Source organism: Rhinolophus sinicus, chromosome 14 (assembly GCF_057876585.1).
Source record: "Rhinolophus sinicus isolate RSI-liver-muscle chromosome 14, RSI-T2T, whole genome shotgun sequence".
In the NCBI taxonomy this organism is placed as follows: domain Eukaryota; kingdom Metazoa; phylum Chordata; class Mammalia; order Chiroptera; family Rhinolophidae; genus Rhinolophus; species Rhinolophus sinicus.
In genome coordinates, this window is record NC_142514.1 from 152,582,211 (window position 1) to 152,600,013 (window position 17,803).

Sequence of the window (17,803 nt, forward strand, 5' to 3'; positions counted from 1 at the left end):
CCGAAAGTTATGGCGCGCGACACACCTGCAGGTCCCCTGCGGCGGCCCCAGCTAGCCCCCAAGGGCGGCGGGGCAGGCGTCCCGGGGCTGGCAGCGCCGCGGCTGCACGCGCGGGCTCCGCTAGTCCGGCGGGCCACGCGTCAGCGGCGCTGGGCAACGGAGCGCGCAGGGGCCTCCGCGCGCCCGCGGCGCATCGCGCGCCCTCCTGGTCCTGGTCTGGGCCTTCCCTAAGAGCCCACACCCACTTGACATCAGCGCGAATCAAAGCACGTGGCGCAGCTCCAGACGGCAGCCCCCGGCGCCCCAGAGCGCGCTTCAGGTGCCGCCGCTCCACCAGGACAACGCGTCCGAGAGAGGCACATTCCTCTGCTCGCAGAGGATGCTGCAAACTGGAGCGGGTAGGAAGAAGGAGGAGGGGAAGGGAAACCGGCGGAGGGGGCAGGACCTGCCGCCTAACAGCAGCGCTGCTCTGGCGCCCAGCCAGCCACCAGCAGCCCTTACAGCCGTTGCCGCAAGTGCCCATCGAGTGTGAAGATCAGGCTGCAGGTGCCCGGGGTTGCTGTCCTCTCCCTGCCAACGAGAGCCCTGACCTTGAATTCTCTTCTCCAGAATGACTCGAGGAGGCTCTTCTCTAAGCACCCCTACTAAATATCCGGGGCTCATTCTGCCAAGCCAGGAATGAATGCTTGGTTGGATGTGGTTGCCAAACCCCGTCACCCAGGAGACCGCTATGGGGCACCCAGGGAAGCAGACCATACCCTCCCTCTAGCTTGTCTCTCTACTAACAGCCTCAGCTGGGTCTCCTTTCTCTCTTCTCAATGCCCTTGGCAATAAGGGACAGCTAGCTCTCCTGGTTCTGCAGGCAGTGAGAAATGGCACCACCCAGCAGCCCACACACTTCTAATGCACTCATTAGCATCCATCCAAACAGTGAAACATTCAAGCATTTATTAAGGCTTCATATGTGCCAGGAGCAACAGAGAAGATAATGTTCCTACACTCATAGAGTGTTTAGTCAGGAAAAGAGATATTAATACAAAGCAAGGTAATTAGAATTATGACAAGGGTATTAAAGGTAAGAGGTGCTCACATTCGAATGCACACGGGGAGCCTAAATTATCTCAGCAGTCAGGAAAGCCTTCTCTGAGGAAGTGACATTTGAGCTGCTGAGGCATGAAGAGAAGTTACCCAGGGGGAAGGAAAGTTCAAACAAAGACCCTGGTTATTAAAGTGTAAGCTCACTCCATTCACAGATGGAGATGATCTAGCAGATTTGAACTGCCATGCTGGAGACACCTGAGCCTTTGTCCAGGGAGGGCACGGGGCAGCTCACAGGCCCTAAAAGAGAGCCTGGCCGTCTATCCAAAGAGGACTTTATATCTTTTATCTCATCGGCCCTTACCATGCTATCCCACCTCAGTGAAAGACCTCTGAACAGGGAGTGGGAGGCTTTACTTCTGGCTCCAAGTTCACCATCAATTTGCTGTGTGGTTCTACAGAAATCCCTTCCACTCTCTGGTTTCAGTTTCTCTATCTAAAATGAGGGGTTGGAATTTTTTTTTTTTAAACCCATACTCCTTTTGGGTAAATATACAAATGTCATTCCCATCCTGCAGCATCTATGACAAGCCAGCAAATAATTTTCCAAATCAAAAATTATAATATTGAGTAAGCTTTTAAAACTGCGTATGCCCTTTAAGTATTCATCAGTATTCTATCTTTAGCTGTCTGCTTAAGAAAACTTGGAGGCGGGAGTAAAGAAACGGTCTCCAAGCTCACCCTTTCCCTGTTATCTGTCTCCGTCCCTCCCAAGTGAACCTCTGGTCACCAGCACTTATCATCTCTCGCCTTGTTTCTTTTATTCTTTCCAGGATAAATTGGCCAGGCAGTGAACAGAAGCCCTGGGTCATTCAAAAAAGAAAAAGGAAAAAAAAAAAAAAAAAAAAAAGGCATGCTGTGGAAGATTCTTTTGAAAGATCATTTCCAGTGATACTGGGAAACGGACACTTTGAAAGAGGCATACAATGTTCCTGGGGACAATTTAGCAATATGAATTAAAAGCCTTCAAAATGTTCATCTCCTTTGAACCACTGATTCCACATCTAAGAATTTACTCTCAATTTTGGATGAACACAAAGATTTATCCACAAGGATGTTCATTTCGCCATTTTTATAACAGCAAATAATTAGAAATAACCTAAATGTACAACAGGAGATTGGTTACAATGGAATATATGTAACTTTAAAAATGATATACAGAATATTTACTGTTGAATAAAACAAAGATTACAAAACAAATGATCCCAATTATGTGTACACGTGTGCGTGGGGGGTGGGGGTGAGGTAAGCACCGAGGGTGGGGTTGCACTGTGTTCATTTTTCTTACTTGTTGACTCAGAGCCAACTCCCTAGAGCAACACATGATGCCACTATCACAACGTCATCCTCACAAATACATCTATTAACCTATATTAAAGTTATAGAAGCTTAATATTAAAACAGAATGAAATAAACCTCACAAGCAGGCAGCAACAGAGCTCAATTCTCCACCACCATCTACTCCCATCAGGGATCTGAAGATAATCTTGCAGGTATAATGGTTTTCCACCCCCAGACTTTTCATTTCATATAGATTTTTCAGTTGTTCTTTCTTTGAGTCTAGTTCAGTGGTTTCCAAACTTTATAGTGTATAAAAATGACTGTCCATGGTGGTTTGGGGTAATTTTGACTTTGAGGTTTTTTTTCTCCTCACACTGTGAGTTTAGAACCTAATCACTGTTTTGTGGGGTTTTTTTGTTTTTGTTTTTAAAAAAGACTACCAGAAGGACACTTACCAAAATGTTAACAATGCTAGATTTTTATTTCCTTCCTTGAGATTTTCTATTTTGAAGTTATCTGACAATAAACATATACTATCTTAGTAATCAGAAAGTAAAATGCTACTTAGAAATAAGTGAGTTAAAAACTGTCCAAAAAATAAAATAAAAAGAAGTTATGTCTTGACTTTAAAAAGGGGTGACTCTAACCATGCCCTTCATATCCCTCCCCTCTGTAAGCTCTGAGACTGCCCCAGTTGGTGCCGCAACGCCCAAGGACAGATATTACAGTACGTCACTAGGATACCATGCAGGAAAAACTGGCAAGAGAAGTATTTTTACATTTACCTCCTGGGCTGTATTTATACTAAGGCTTAGAAGCTTAGAATGAAGGGTCGGAAATGAAGCAGCCATGACCATCAGCTAATGGATCTGTCCCCTACTCCTGAAACTCTACCAAGTATTCTCAATAAGCTAAAAGCATGTAAGATATATGCCCTTAGTCCTAAGGACCAAAAACTGTTCAACCTGCTTTTCCCAGATCTGATGGTGCCCCCAAGCACACTAGCAAAGACCAGTAGATAAAGAAGAGGCCATAAATCAGACCGGGCTCAGCCAATAACTGGTTGGACCATTTGCACCTCAGTTTCCCTCTGTTAAATAGCCTAATAAAGGCACTCCTTTTCTTTCAAAGGAGTGGATATAAAAACATTAGGACACAGTGAACAGCATCACCTCAGCGTAGGGTGTTACTTAATGAAGTAACTGCTGGGACTCTGCAGCAGAGAAGGCAGCTGGCTAATTACCAGCCTTTGGCACAAGGCTGGTAAACTGCAATTTGCCTCATATTTCCAGCTTTCCAAGAACCTAGATGCTCACAAAAAAGGTGAAGGGGCTGCAGTGAGAAAGATAACTGTGCTAAATTTGTCTTGTAGCATAACTCAGGAGCTCTTAGGTCAAGGACAGAAGACAGGTGGGATTAAAACTCCAAGCCAGGGGCCCAGTTTTCCCAAAACACAAGTGGTTAAAACCACCAGGGCAGGATCTAAGGATGAGGGGTTATCTGGCCAACTTAATTCAATAACCACCTGATCCCCTACCAGGTATTGCAACTACGTACATTTTCTGCTCCAGATAAAACACATGACTTCCAAGCCAGTCAGAGTTGCCATTAGGTTACGTTTTAAACCCACCTAGAGTCAAATAAAGCTAATGGTACAGTTATGGTGTCTATTAAAACACGATGCTTTTGTTTAGAGAGTGAACAGAGAGAACAGCACAGACATCAAGGGCTAGGAATTTTGAGTATTCCAGAATTGTTTCTGGGAAGAAAGTAATAAGAACAAGTCTGATTTTTAGAAATAACTGTAACAGGGCCAAAACGTATCAGAAGGTCCACTCTTGTACAACTATCCAGTCCCAATGAGAGCAGAACAGCCCCCCCCCCCCCCCACACACACACACACACAGCCAGGCAACAGCTCAGGGACAGAAATGAGGCACCTCATAAGTGAGAAATATTAAACACACTGACCAAGGAAGCCAACTTGGGCCTGGGACTTAGAGCTTAAGGATCATTAAGATGGGAGAGAAAGCCTACTTGCTCCATTGTCAGAGACCAAAAGACACCCAAAAGAGTTTAGATAAAGTGAACAATTCATAAGTAAACATATCTTCACATATTTTGTTTTTAAAGCGAGAACAAAACACCTAATTAGCTAGAACACACGTCTATGACCAGTGATCTTCATACATTCATTTTAATCAGAAAAACCTCAGGGGATTGTTTTAAAAAAAAAAAAAAAGAATGGGTTCCAGGGGTCCACCCCCAGAGAATATCATGGCAGAAGCCCCGGATGAGCTGAGGAATCTGCATTTAGCAAGCACTCCAGGTGATGTGGCTGCTTATAGCCTGGAGCCCACACTCAGTGCAGGATGGCCTATCATACCTGTCTGCCTTTACCTTCTATTAGGTTGGTGCAAAAGTAATTGCGGTTTAAACGGTTAAAAATAGGGTTTCTGGGCGGGAATTCCTGCTCGTTCTCAGGAATTTTTTTCCCTTTCCCGTTTCCAAATCCCAAGACGGAAACTGTTTTCTGTTCTTTACGATGAATCGTTTCCACAAAGTGACGGCTGATACTACCAACCACCTGGGTTCAAGGAGCCGATTTTCCGGATGTCCCGACCAACTTTTCTCAGGATTCGGGAGCCGGAAAGTGAAAAGATTTCACGAGAATGGGCGGACTTCCCTCCCGGAAACCCTAGTTAAAAATAATTGCAAAAACCGCAATTACTTTCGCACCAACCTAATAGCAGGCGTCACCCAAACGGGCTCAAATCAGTTCATAACTGAAGCAGAATGAATCCAATTGACATGTCGTGTGAAACTTCAACAAAATACAAATAAAACTAGGGCAAGATGAAGACTGCCAGAAAAAGGCGAAAACAAGTAAAGGAAGCACTTAGCACCTAAGAATTCCTCTAAAACTGGTTATCTTTTAAAAGGGTGAAGATGTTGTACTTTTGATACCTGTCTGATCTCACCTTGTACTCATATGCCAGGTAGGAACTCTGAATTCACTAGTGTTATCACCTAAAAATTCCATGGACTCAGCCAGACCTGAGTTAAAATCTGGGCTTTATTAAAATTTAAACTTAATCTAAATTAAATTTAAATTTACAATAAGATAAAAACCTAATTAAAAAAACTTACCAGCTGGGTGACCTTGGAAAAAATTTGTCTTCCCTAAGCCACTATTTTCTCAACTCTAAAATGGGATTAAAAATATCTAGCCCCACAGTATTGTTTTGAGGATGAAATAACAGAATTTTGTAAGTAGGTCCTAAATCAATGGTTAATCCATGAATAAACATTTATTTTTTAGGGTCTTCTACACCTCAGGCATTGTAGGCACAGGAGATACAGTAATGGTAAAAGAGACAGAGGGACAAAAATACAGATAATAAATAAGTAAACAAATAATTTCAGAGATCGACATGTGCTCTGAAAAAAATAAAACAATCATATGATGGAGTGACATGGGGGTTCGGAGTAAATATAAAAAAGACCTTAGATGCGTCCTTTACACTAAGACCTAGGAGAAGAACATTTTAGGCACAAGAACAGGTGGGGACAAACGAAGTACATTCCTGGGAAGGAAGAAGGACAGTGAGGCTGGAACTCAGCGGGGAGGACAGTAAAAGATGAAGCTGGGGAGTCATAGTTATGTTGATTATGTAGGGCCCTGTGACACCTGGTGAGAATTTAGATTCTCTTCCAAATACAATGGGAAGCCATGGAAGGTTTCAAAAGAAAAGACTGGCATGGAAGAGGCACGATCTCATTTGCTTTTGAAAAAGATTTCCATAGCTGCCACATGGAGAAGGGCCTGGGGATTGGGGACAAGAAGGAAATAAAAACCTAATATTTCTTTAGTGCTTATGTGCTCTATGCTCTGAACTATCCTAAGAACTTTATATGTATGATCTCCTTTAATCCTCACAAACATTTCTGATAGGAGTCATTACTGTCCTGCTTCTATAGATGCCAAAACCCAGGCCTAGAGAGACTGGGTAACTTGCCCATTAGAGTAAGTGGAGGGGCCAATATGCAAACCCAGAAAGTCTGACTGCAATGCTTTTCCAATGCCTTTGAAAAGAAGTGGGGAAAAGTAGGGAGTCTAGGTAAAGAGACCACTGCAGGAGTAGAGGGGAGAGGTCCGGGCTAGAAAACAAATCATCACGTAACTCCTTCCTTAGTGTCGGTGTGTTTGTGAGGATCGCGGAGAAGGACCCACTCTGGTTGGTTGTAACAGGGAAGAACATAGCCGCATCTCAGCACAAGATTACAACTGGCTCCGAGACTGAAGGATCCCGCCCGGCCCATCCTCTGTGGTCCCGTAAAGACTGCGTCCCAGTCCCATCCTCTGAGCCAGCTTCCTGGAAGTCCAGGTAAGCAGCGTTCTTTCCAGATGACCTCCGGCAGCAACCAGGTCTCCAGAAGGGCTGGAGGACCTGGAGGAGAGGCTGGAAATAGCCACGGAAGGAAGGTTATCAGACATGCTACTGGCTTGTGAGAGGGGACTTCTGCCCCTTCTCCCACTTCAACACTCCTTTTATCGGTCTCCCTATCATCAAAACCCATCCGGGTATGAGTCCCTGGAACTGCCTGCAAGGGTCTGAGTGCGACAACAATGAAAGGGTTTCCAAAACAAGCGTCCCACATCCAAGCTTTCCAAACGTGCGGCTGGCGTCCAGGCTATAGCATTTCCAGAAAAGCAGCAACCTCGTTTGATAAAACACTTTTGGTATTGACACCTCCTTGGCTCAGAGAAAGTGGATGGGTGTGTGCCGGAGGTCAGGTAGAGGTTGGAAGGGGGGAAAAAAGGCAATATTTGAAGTTTTGCTGAAATATCAGGAACATGAAGCAGCCCATGTTTACACAGAGCTTTCCAAACCGATAGCGGCTTCCAAGTAGCTTTAAAAAAAACACATCAACATGTCCAATGAAACGGCTTTTTAGTTTCACAGAAATCGTACCGGGCTGTTCTCGTTCTCCTTGTCTCCTCAGACTTAATCTCCTAATATAATTTATCCTCTTGCTGATGCTGATTGTTTTATTTTTTATTTATATTTTATCCCTATCCCATAGACTGCCTCAAATCCACGGTGGAGTAGGGTAAAGCAATAGATAACGAGACAAATAGTGCATAGTCTTGACATTCTGAGATATTCAACTTTCAGATCTGTGTAGTCAACAAAGGTTGTTTATTGTGGATATTAATTGGAGGTTATGAGGAGGGAATACCCTAATTAATAGGGTAAAGCACTTCAAATTTTTGATCTCCTTATATAACAAATAAAAAAAAGAGTGAGTCTCGTAATTATCATCTGCACTTTTCATATTTTTCTGTCCCTAACTGCCTAAATGATACTTTATAGGGAAAGTGGGTGAAATCGTATGTCCTACTTGCGTGTGGGTGATTTCATGGCTCTCACCATACAAACCGGGAATGACAGGATGCCAGTTCCGTAACTGTGCTACTTCATCTTCCAAATAAGACTTGTCAAAACCACAGAAGGAAATCGGAGTAAGACTCAATCTAAATCTACCCACCAACAAAGCTGGAATCTGTCAGTCCTTTCTGGCATGGGGAGGTCCAGCACGTCAGTGCTCACCGCTATTCTCAGGTGTCCTTCTAAATGCAGACAAGCTTTAGAATATGCAATCACCCGCAGTGTGGGAACACAACTTTGGAGACATAAAAATGATGAGGTTTTCTAAATCACTGACAGGAGCTAAAATCCTTACTGAGACGAGGAGGCCAAAGATAGAACCAAAGCTTTACCACATTTATAAACAGCCCCCTAAGTGCTTTCTTCCAGAACACTCTCTCTCTCTCCCATAAACTTGAATGTAGCAATTATTCAGATCCCGAAGTGTAGGCAGAAAATGTTTTTGAGAGGCTCTTTCTCAAGGAAGCAAAAGAAAACTGGTATTTTTGACTAGCATTTTCTATCATCAGAAGTCCCTGGAACCAGGATCTTGGCACTCGAGAGGAAGCAGCAATGACAGATGCTTATAATGCTCACCCTGAGGATTTGCAACCTTGCGGAAGAACAGACAGATCAAATTACACCTTGTTGCAGTTTGAAGTGTTTTATTGCCTTCCAATTTTTTTAAAGATTGACACTCCATGCAGTTCACAGTAGGTGGCAACACTGAGCCATGAGACTATCCCATGTGCCAGTCTTGCTGCCTAGAGACAGTTTCATATAATAATGAACCCCATTCTATTATAAATATTTCGGTCTCTATTAAAATAAGGACAACAGGCATAAAGTAATTAAAAATACATGCCTGACACATTTGAAATCAAATGCGCCGCCACCAAATGTACTTCCTAGCATGTTGCCATTTCTCACCTCCACTGCCCAATCATTGGGCCAATCCAATTATTCCTTGAGACGACCAAATTGAGCCTCTCAATTCAGACCGAATAGTGACTTTTATGAAAATAATACTCAATTTTAATGTGCCTGCACTTCAGGAGACAGTGTGTAAAGAGCGAGAAACACGTTCTCTGTGTGCAAAAACCAGGGAAAATGAGTTCTGAGACTGCCTTTGCCAACCCCAGGTGTGGGCTTTCTTTTCTCAAACTCAAGAGAGACTGGAATGTAACAGCTGTCAGAAAGCAGCCACAGCCTGTGCCAGAAATACCCTTGCTGTGCGGCTCTAACCGCCAAGAGATAAGAACTCGTAACTCACACAGACACTTGTGGCTCAGGCTCAAGCACAGCAGGAAGGAAGGAAAGAGCATGCGCTCTAGAGTCAGATCTATGTTCTGACTCCTCCATGACCTTGGGCAAGCGTTTCTCTCCCCTGAACCTCAGTTCTCTCATGTGGAAGGACTAGCAGCAATGTGTACCAAGTGCCTACTGCAGGACTGGGCTTAGAGCAGGTGCACAATACACTGCAGTTGTTATTATTAACAATCTCTGAAGGGTACGGTAAAATGAACTTGGAGATGTCTTGAGAACCATGGAGATCAGGCTCTCTGAACAAGAGACAGTTTGCACCCTTGAAAGGACCTTGATCTTCTGGGAGAGCATTCACTACAAGAAGCAGTCGTATAAAATCCCCACATGCTTTTGCCTACTCATGTGTTCAAATCAGTATTTACGGAGGGCCTGCAGAGTGCCAGGATTATGCCAGCACGAGGACACTACGCCCCTGGCCTCATGAGTCACCATCTAGTGGAGAAGACAAGCTTTCAAAATAATCTCATGAGTCGATGTAAATGCCCATCTGTGACAAGTACTACAAAGGAGAGGTACACAGCCATCTGTGACATGGCCACCTCAAATGAGGAAAAGGCCCAGTCTGAGGAGCCACAGGTTGGCGAGGGCTTAACAAGACAACAAAGAAAGCTAAAGAAGGGGCCAGCCCGGTGGCTCAGGCGGTTGGAGCTCTGTGCTCCTAACTCCGAAGGCTGCCGGTTCAATTCCCACATGGGCCGGTGGGCTCTCAACCACAAGGTTGCCAGTTCGATTACTTGAGTCCCGCAAGGGATGGTGGGCTCTGCCCCCTGCAACTAAGATTGAACTAAGATTGAACTAAGATTGAACACGGCACCTTGAGCTGAGCTGCCGCTGAGCTCCCAGATGGCTCAGTTGGTTGGAGCGCGTCCTCTCAACCACAAGGTTGCCGGTTTGACTCCCGCAAGGGATGGTGGGCTGCGCCCCCTGCAACTAGAGACGGTGGCTGGACCTGGAGCTGAGCTGTGCCCTCCACAACTAAGACTGAAAGGACAACAACTTGACTTGGAAGGAAGTCCTGGGGGTACACACTGTTCCTCAATAAAGTCCTGTTTAAAAAAGAAAGCTAAAGAAGACCTTCTCTCCACACCTTCAGTGGGCCCTAAGTAAGAAATTTAACTTAAAGGAACAAACCAGGAAGCACTTAGCTTCCTCTTCATGGCTAGGATGTTTTTCTTCTCTAACAGTAACACCCAGGAAACCTGCTGTGTTCCCTTTTTGTTTTTGCTGCCAGGAAGCTCTAAATCAAAGGTGAAGCAATAATACAGACCCTTAAAGCGTGCATATTTATATTTTCCCCATTTGCCTTGGTGTGTCTTCTTCCTCTTACTTATATTTTCCCTAGTCCTGATTTCAAATTCCTAATTTCTATTTTATCATTGCACTTACTGTTCATGGATCTTTGGTGGAAGGAAGCAGGATACAAGTAGAAGCTTATTAATACTCTTTCTAAAGCTAAGGGGCTGAGCTGGAAAGAATTAACAGACTGCCCTTTGTGTCCCTGCCTGGCATGTTACCCCAGAAGCAGAGAAAGACACGTGGCTTAGTCCAATTTTATACAAGCAGTGCATTCGTGTGATTTGTGTGATGTAGCACGGTAGTGCTTTTTCCCCAGAGCCACTTTATCATGTTATATTTCTACCCTAACAAGCAGCTTTCCTTTTGCTCATTTTTCTCTGAAACATTCACTGACCTATATTTATAGTGAGCCTACATTCTGGATATTCAAGGATAGATGCTCCCTCACCTACCACCCATCCCCCCCAATTTTCTGCTTAATAAAGGCAACTCACTACATATGTAACTGCCATTTTACTTTTATACCTCTGAGAGGCATGATATATACATACAAATCCTTCATCAGACCACATGTCACAATTTTTGCATCAGAAAACAGTCACTCTCCACTTACGATGAATTAATGTACACGTGTTGAAGGCTGAAAACAGAGGAAACAAGAAGAGATGTTGGAGAGGCCATTACCTTTTTTCAATTTGCAGTTATCTGTACCTCATTTTTAAAAAATAGGATGTTTTAAGAGCAAAACATCCATTTCTTGTAGAAAACTCTGTTTCTCTTCCTGGGAAGATGAAATCTTTGTAAATGATAATTAGACGCAATTCCGAGAACTGCAAATTGTGGCTCTTCTCCTGATTTGGTCCTGGCCCACTTTATATGATGAAAACTTTGAATTGTCTCTCCCAGGAAAAAAAATACATGAACACAATTCTGGACAGTTTTAGCAGACTCAAGGACCTTCTGAAAGTCCATTCACGAGCTTTGTAGGCAGAATTTCCCTAAGAATGGAGCAAATACTTAAGGGTGCCTGAGATGGTAGAGTGGCAAGAACATCTGAACAAAGGTAAATACTATAAACAATAACTATACCATGTAGATAGGAGCTACGAAGATTAATAAAAAATGGATATGAAATTATTTTTTTAAACTTTTATTTATTTTAAGTGTGTCCTTCCAGAACCCATCAGCTCCAAATCAAGTAGTTGTTTTGATCTAGTTGTGGAGGGCACAGCTCACAGTGGCCCATGTGGGGATCGAACCGGCAACCTTGCTGTTAAGAGCACCGCACTCTAACCAACTGAGCTCACTGGTCGCCCACCCCCCGAAATTATTTTTTAAAATTCACTTATTTAGTGTTTTGTTTTGTTTTGAAGTGAGCCAATTTAAAGAAAAATACCACATGACTATTGCAAAACAACAGAGATGGGACAAGAATACCTAAAGTTAGGGAACACTGCACAGGGGAGACATAAAATCTAGGTTTAAAACCTGTCAAACAGTCTAAAGATCATTACACATGTGTCCAAACCCACAGGATGTGCAACACCAAGAGTGAACCCTAATGTAAGCTATGGGCTTTGGGGAATCATGATGTGTCAGCGAAGGTTCATCAGTTGTAACAAATAGACCACTCTGGAAGCGGGTGTTGGTAAGGGGAGACTGTGTGTATGTGGGGGTGTGAGGTATGCGGGAAATCTCTGTGTTTTCTGCTCAATTTTGCTGTGAACCTAAAACTGCTCTAAAAAGTATCTATTTTTTTAAAAAGTCATTCTCATAGAGCAGTTCATTCGAGACCACTGTTTTGTCCTTTTCTCTCTCCTCATGTTCCCCCATGCCAGCGATCTTGGCAAGACATACTCCCCATGTCACTCTTATCCCTCTGGGCCTTTCTTCCATCATGAGCCAGAAGATTCCTGGTTTGCTGCAAAGATTATGAAGGGGGAAAGATTGCCCTGGCAGACAAGACACGCGTGGGATGAAAGGGCTGGAGACTTCTGAGTTGCCAGGCAGAGGTAACTGACCAGGGTGAGGCGACAAAATCCAAACTGACACCCAGGGTCTGATGAGACCCAAACAGGGTAACAGGAAGTGAGTCAGAAACGCAAGAGATCTGACACTGTTGCCGGGTTAGCAAACCAAAGCCAGGGCCTTCGGGGATTGGGGCAAGAAGGGTCGGGAAGGACCACCACTCCGTCCGTGTGGGTCTGTCTCCCCTCCACAATCAATCAGGACTTTAAAATTACACCCTCAACGCTGGCCTCCCCTGCTGGACTAAAACTTCCAAGAGGAAAAAGACAACTCGTATCTTGTTTATCTTCTTCTCAGCCCTGTGTTATCTCCTAGCACAGTGCCTGGCACATAGTAGGCACTTTGAGGGAATGGAAGAACTGAGCTACTTTTGGGAAAGGGAAAAGAAGCACCTCATCTCTTCTTTTGTGTCCTCTGCTGGCTAGCAAGATGCTCAGGAAATGGTTATTTTAAAAGCAATCAAACTGACATAATTAACAAGTTGTTTTTTTAAATATAACTATCATTTGAAAAAAAAGAGCAAATGAATCCAGCAAATACAGTGCCTTTTACTTTTCACTTCCCATAGGCAAATCCAGGGTGACAAATGAAGCTGGAGGATGGATTGACCAAAATTAAAAACTGGCTGTGGCTTCCACAGGGCTCGCCAACACAAGTGGTACTGACACGGCACGCTCCTCCACTAACCGCTTGGCTCTAACGTCATTTCAACATGCTCCATCCCCAAAAAGAGACTTTAAGGATGAATGTAGCACCAACATCCAGGTACCCTCATTCTCTGGATAAACAATGGGATGAAAGGGTGGCGTGCCTCTCTCCAACTCAACCCTAGCAGCTGCTTCTGAGAAATAACTACATTGGGGAGAAGGAAAGTATTAGAGGCAGTGTCAAAGTGAGTGCTCGGCCGGGCTGGGTGGGACAGCAAGTCTCTGAGGTCACCAGCTGCTCTTTAAAAATGGGTTCCCCGGGCAGACAGGTGGCTCAATTGGTTAGAGCGTGAGCTCTAGGCAATGGGGCTGCTGGTTCGATTCCCACATGGCCAGTGAACTGTGCCCTCCACAACTAGAATGAAGTCAATGAGCTGCGGCTCAGCTCCCAGGTGGCCAAATGGCTCAGTTGGTTGGAGGGTGGGTTCTCAACCACAAGGTTGCCCATTCAACTCCTCGACTTCCGCAAGGGATGGTGGGCTGCGCCCCCTGCAACTAAGATTGAACACAGCACCTTGAGCTGAGCTGCCACTGAGCTCCCAGGTGGCTCAATTGGTTGGAACACGTCCTCTCAACCACAAGGTTGCCAGTTCGATTCCCGCAAGGGATGGTGGGCTGCGCCCCCTGCAACTAGCAACGGCAACTGGACCTGGAGCTGAGCTGCACCCTCCACAACTACGATTAAAAGGGCAACTTTACTTGGAAAAGTCCTGGAAGTACACACCGTTCCCCAATAAAGTCCTGTTCCCCTTCCCCAATAAAATCCTTAAAAGAAAAGAAAGAAACGGGTGCCCCAAGGCACGAGATGATACACTAGGATGACAGGGTGCTGTTCCCTAGGGTTTCCTTACCCAGGTGGATCAAACGTTGATGACCATAACTGAGGCTCCATAATCTCAGAGCTGGAAGCAATCTTCGAAACCACAAACCCAAGGCCCATCTCTGCCGACTGCTTTTCCAGCTTAGACACACTCACTGATGAGGGACTCACTACCTCTGAAGGAAACCCACTCCAACTTTGGGCAGCTCTATTGAAAATCTGGATCTCTATTGTTTTTCTCTGAAAAAGCACAAGGTTTCCAAGGCACTCATGAACAACCTAGCCCACGGAAAGGGAGTCCACAGGACAACGTGATTCCATTTCCCCTTCCACCAGTCTGGGGAACTTTTAGCTTAGAACTACTGACTTACAGAATCTCTAGAACTAGAAGCAATGGTAATACTAGTTATCATTTATGGAACACTTACTGGGAGTCAAGTATATGCTCAGACATTATCTAATTTAATACAACATTTAATGCTCACAGTCTCCTTTGAGGAAGATATTATTTATGAGCTCTATTTGCCTGAGAAATGAAGCCTCAGCGAGTTAATATCATTTGCCAAAACTCACCCAGTGAAGACACAGGTGGGTTAGGAATGAAACCCAAGGGTCTGTATTTGTTTTGTTTTGTTTAGCAGTAGAAGTCTTTTAAAAAATAGAATGACATTCAATATAAATGGGCTAAATGCTTCAATCAAAAGATAGCGTGGCTGAATGGATAAGAAAACAAGACCCCAACATATGCTGCCTACAACAGACTCACTTCAGATTGAAAGACACACAAAGACTGAAAGTAAAGGGATGGAAAAAGACATTTCATGAAAATGGAAACGGAAAAAAAAAAAGCTGGGGTAGCAATACTTATACCAGACAAAATAGTCTTTAAAACAAAGACCATAACAAGAGACAAAGAAGGACCCAGTAATCCCCGATCTGAGTCTTTACCTAAAGAAACCCAAAACACTACTTCGAATGGACATGTGCACCCCTATATTCATTGCAGCATTATTTACAATGGCCAAGATATGGATGCAGCCCGGGCGTCCATCAGTGGATGAATAGATAAAGAAGAGGTGGAACATACTTATAATGAAATATTACTCAGCCATAAAAAAGAATGAAATCTTGCCATCTGTGAAAACATGGATGGACCTGGAGGGTATTATGCTGAGTGGAGTAAGTCAGACAAAAAAAGACAAATGCCATATGATTTCACTTATATGTGGAATCTAAAGAACAAAATAAACAAACAAAACAGAAACTCATAGATACAGAGAACAAACTGATGGTTGCCAGATAGGAGAGGAGTTGGGGGGTGGGTGAAAAAAGGAAAGGGATTAATAAGTAAAAACTGGTTGTTACATAGTAGGCATGGGGATGTAAATTATAGCATAAGGAATATAGTCAATAATACTGTAATAATTATGTATGGTGTCAGATGGGTCCTAGATTTGTTGAAGTGATCACTTTGTAAGTTATATAAATGTCTAGTCACTATGTTGTATACCTGAAACTAATATAATATTGTATGTCAACTATAATTGAAAAATTTTTAAATTGTTTTTTAAAAAATTTTTAATAAACAGAATTTTATTGTCAAAACCCAATAAATAAAATAAAGTAACACTGTGTGAAGACCCATAAAGCAGTGCAGATACTCCGATAATTATAATTAATAAACCCATCTTGAATTCCTCTACTAAAAGTAACTCTCTCAAAGGGAGTTTTGCTGCTTTGTCTTCTGCCATACCCAGTACTTGGAATAGCCCCTGCCACACAGAAAACACTCCACAAGTATTGGTGACTCAATGAATCCAATATTCACAGAGCCTTTACTATGTTCCTGGCACTGTTCTAAGAACCTTACAGGTGTTAGCACGATTAACCTCACCATGGGTTCTATTATCCCCATTTTATAGACAGGAAAATGAGGCACAGAGAGGTCAAGTATGTTTCCCAAGGTCACTCAGCTAAGTAGGCAGCAGAATTGGAATTGAAACTTGGGTCAGACTTTGTATCCTTTTAACTTTATCAAACCACTCTATTCCCTTAGTTTATAACAGGAGAAAGATCTGAGGCTATAGAAGACAGACTGTTTGCCACAGAAATAGTTAATAGCAGGGACTTTGGACTTCTTCAGGTGGCTTTTACTAAAGACTATTTCTGTACCCCTGATGGCCTGCCTTTTTATTTCTCATAAATATTTGACATTGCCACTTTAGAGATGAAGAAACTGCTCTGAATTCCCAGTTAGAGAGAAATTCAGTGACCAGGGCCCACTCCAGCTTGGCCATTACTTGGGAGCTAAATCTGCTTTTCTCAACCTTGCTGTGTGAGTGCCTGGCTGGGCCTCACACACTGTAATCAAGAAACAACATCACGGGCAGAGGGAGCAAAGGCAGAGGGCTAAGGAGAGGCCAAAAATGATAAGAAAGAAGGATAAGCAGAACTCTCATTGCTATTATATTTCATAGCAGTTTCATCCCCAGCCCATAGTTGAAAAATGAATTTCAGTGTCCACTGTATACTGGTGTCTTTGCAGCTCTGCAAAGTCCAATCTGAGCAAAGCAATTTCTCCACTTTGGCTTTCTTCTTGCCCCTCCTAGAGATGTTAGAAGACTCTCTTTTAAAATAATAGATAAGCCACAAATGCCATTCAGACTGAATTTCATGAAATTCCCACTTCAAAAAAAGTACCATGATAATAAACAGCACCACAAACATCCAAGGTCGAGTTCAATGATTGAGAATAACTGTTCTAGACGTCCATTTCCAATGGAAAACACACCTTTTGAATTTGCAAAGAAGTAAACACTGTAAACTTTTTGAACTGGCTCCCAAGATTGACCTAAAACCTAAAGTAACACTGTCTGATGAAATATAATGTGGGGGCAGATGGGTGGCTCAGTTGGTTAGCACATGAGCTCTGGGCAACGGGGCTGCCGGTTCGATTCCCACATGGGTCAGCGAGCTGCACCCTCCACAACTAGAATGAAGTCAATGAGCTGCTCTCAACCACAAGGTTGCCAGTTCGACTCCCGTAAGGGATGGTGGGCTGCACCCCCTGCAACTAAGATTGAAAGGACAACAACTTAACTTGGAAAAGTCCTGGAAATACACACTGTTCCCCAAAAAAGTCCTGTTCCCCTTCCCCAATAAAAAATTAAAAAATATATATATATATGTATATATATGTGTGTGTGTGTTTCACACCGCATATGCAATTTTAAATTTTCCTGAAGCCACACTAAAAAAAGGTAAAGAGAAACCAGTGAAATTAATTTTAACAAAATTACTTAACTCAATAAGAGTATACCCCAAATATTATCATTTTCAACATGTAATCGGCATAAAAATGATTATTGATATATTTTACATTTTTTTGTAGTATTAAGTCTTCTAAATACTGTTATGGATTTCAAATTCGCAGCACCTCTCAATCCAGACCAACCGAATTTCAAGTGCTCGAAAGCTGCATGTGACTAGTGGCTGTTAGGACAGCAGAGACCTCAAGCTTTCAAGTCCCAAGCACACATGCCTGGCACAGTCTCTCCCTCCGCCTGACACAGGAAAGTGAACAGACAGACAAACCAGAGCTCGGAATCAGAGGCTTTTTAACAGCAAAAAAAAATTGCTGTCAGACCAAAGCACAGGCTCTTGCTCCTTATTTCACAACATGAAATCCTGTCCAAGTCAACCAAGGCTTAAGACATAAATGTTGGGAGGTGGTAACTGATTAAATCATTAGGGGAGGACTGGGCCTGGGAAGCAAGGATTATTATAATGAAAAATAGGACTGATAATCCCTTCCA

At 43.4% G+C, this 17,803-nt stretch overlaps 1 protein-coding gene across 10 annotated transcripts in view; it reads right to left on the reverse strand.

Moving 5' to 3' along the window:
• The window catches only part of PLEKHA7 (pleckstrin homology domain containing A7), a 204,137-nt gene that overhangs the window by 127,432 nt on the left and 58,902 nt on the right, over positions 1–17,803 (reverse strand). The window contains exon 1 of one of the 10 annotated variants that reach the window (XM_074336074.2): positions 26–340. The exons of the other annotated variants lie outside the window; for them this stretch is intronic. The gene's annotated coding sequence lies outside the window, so the exon portion shown is untranslated. Of the gene's footprint in view, positions 1–25; positions 341–17,803 lie in introns of those variants that run through there. 10 annotated transcript variants of the gene reach the window in all.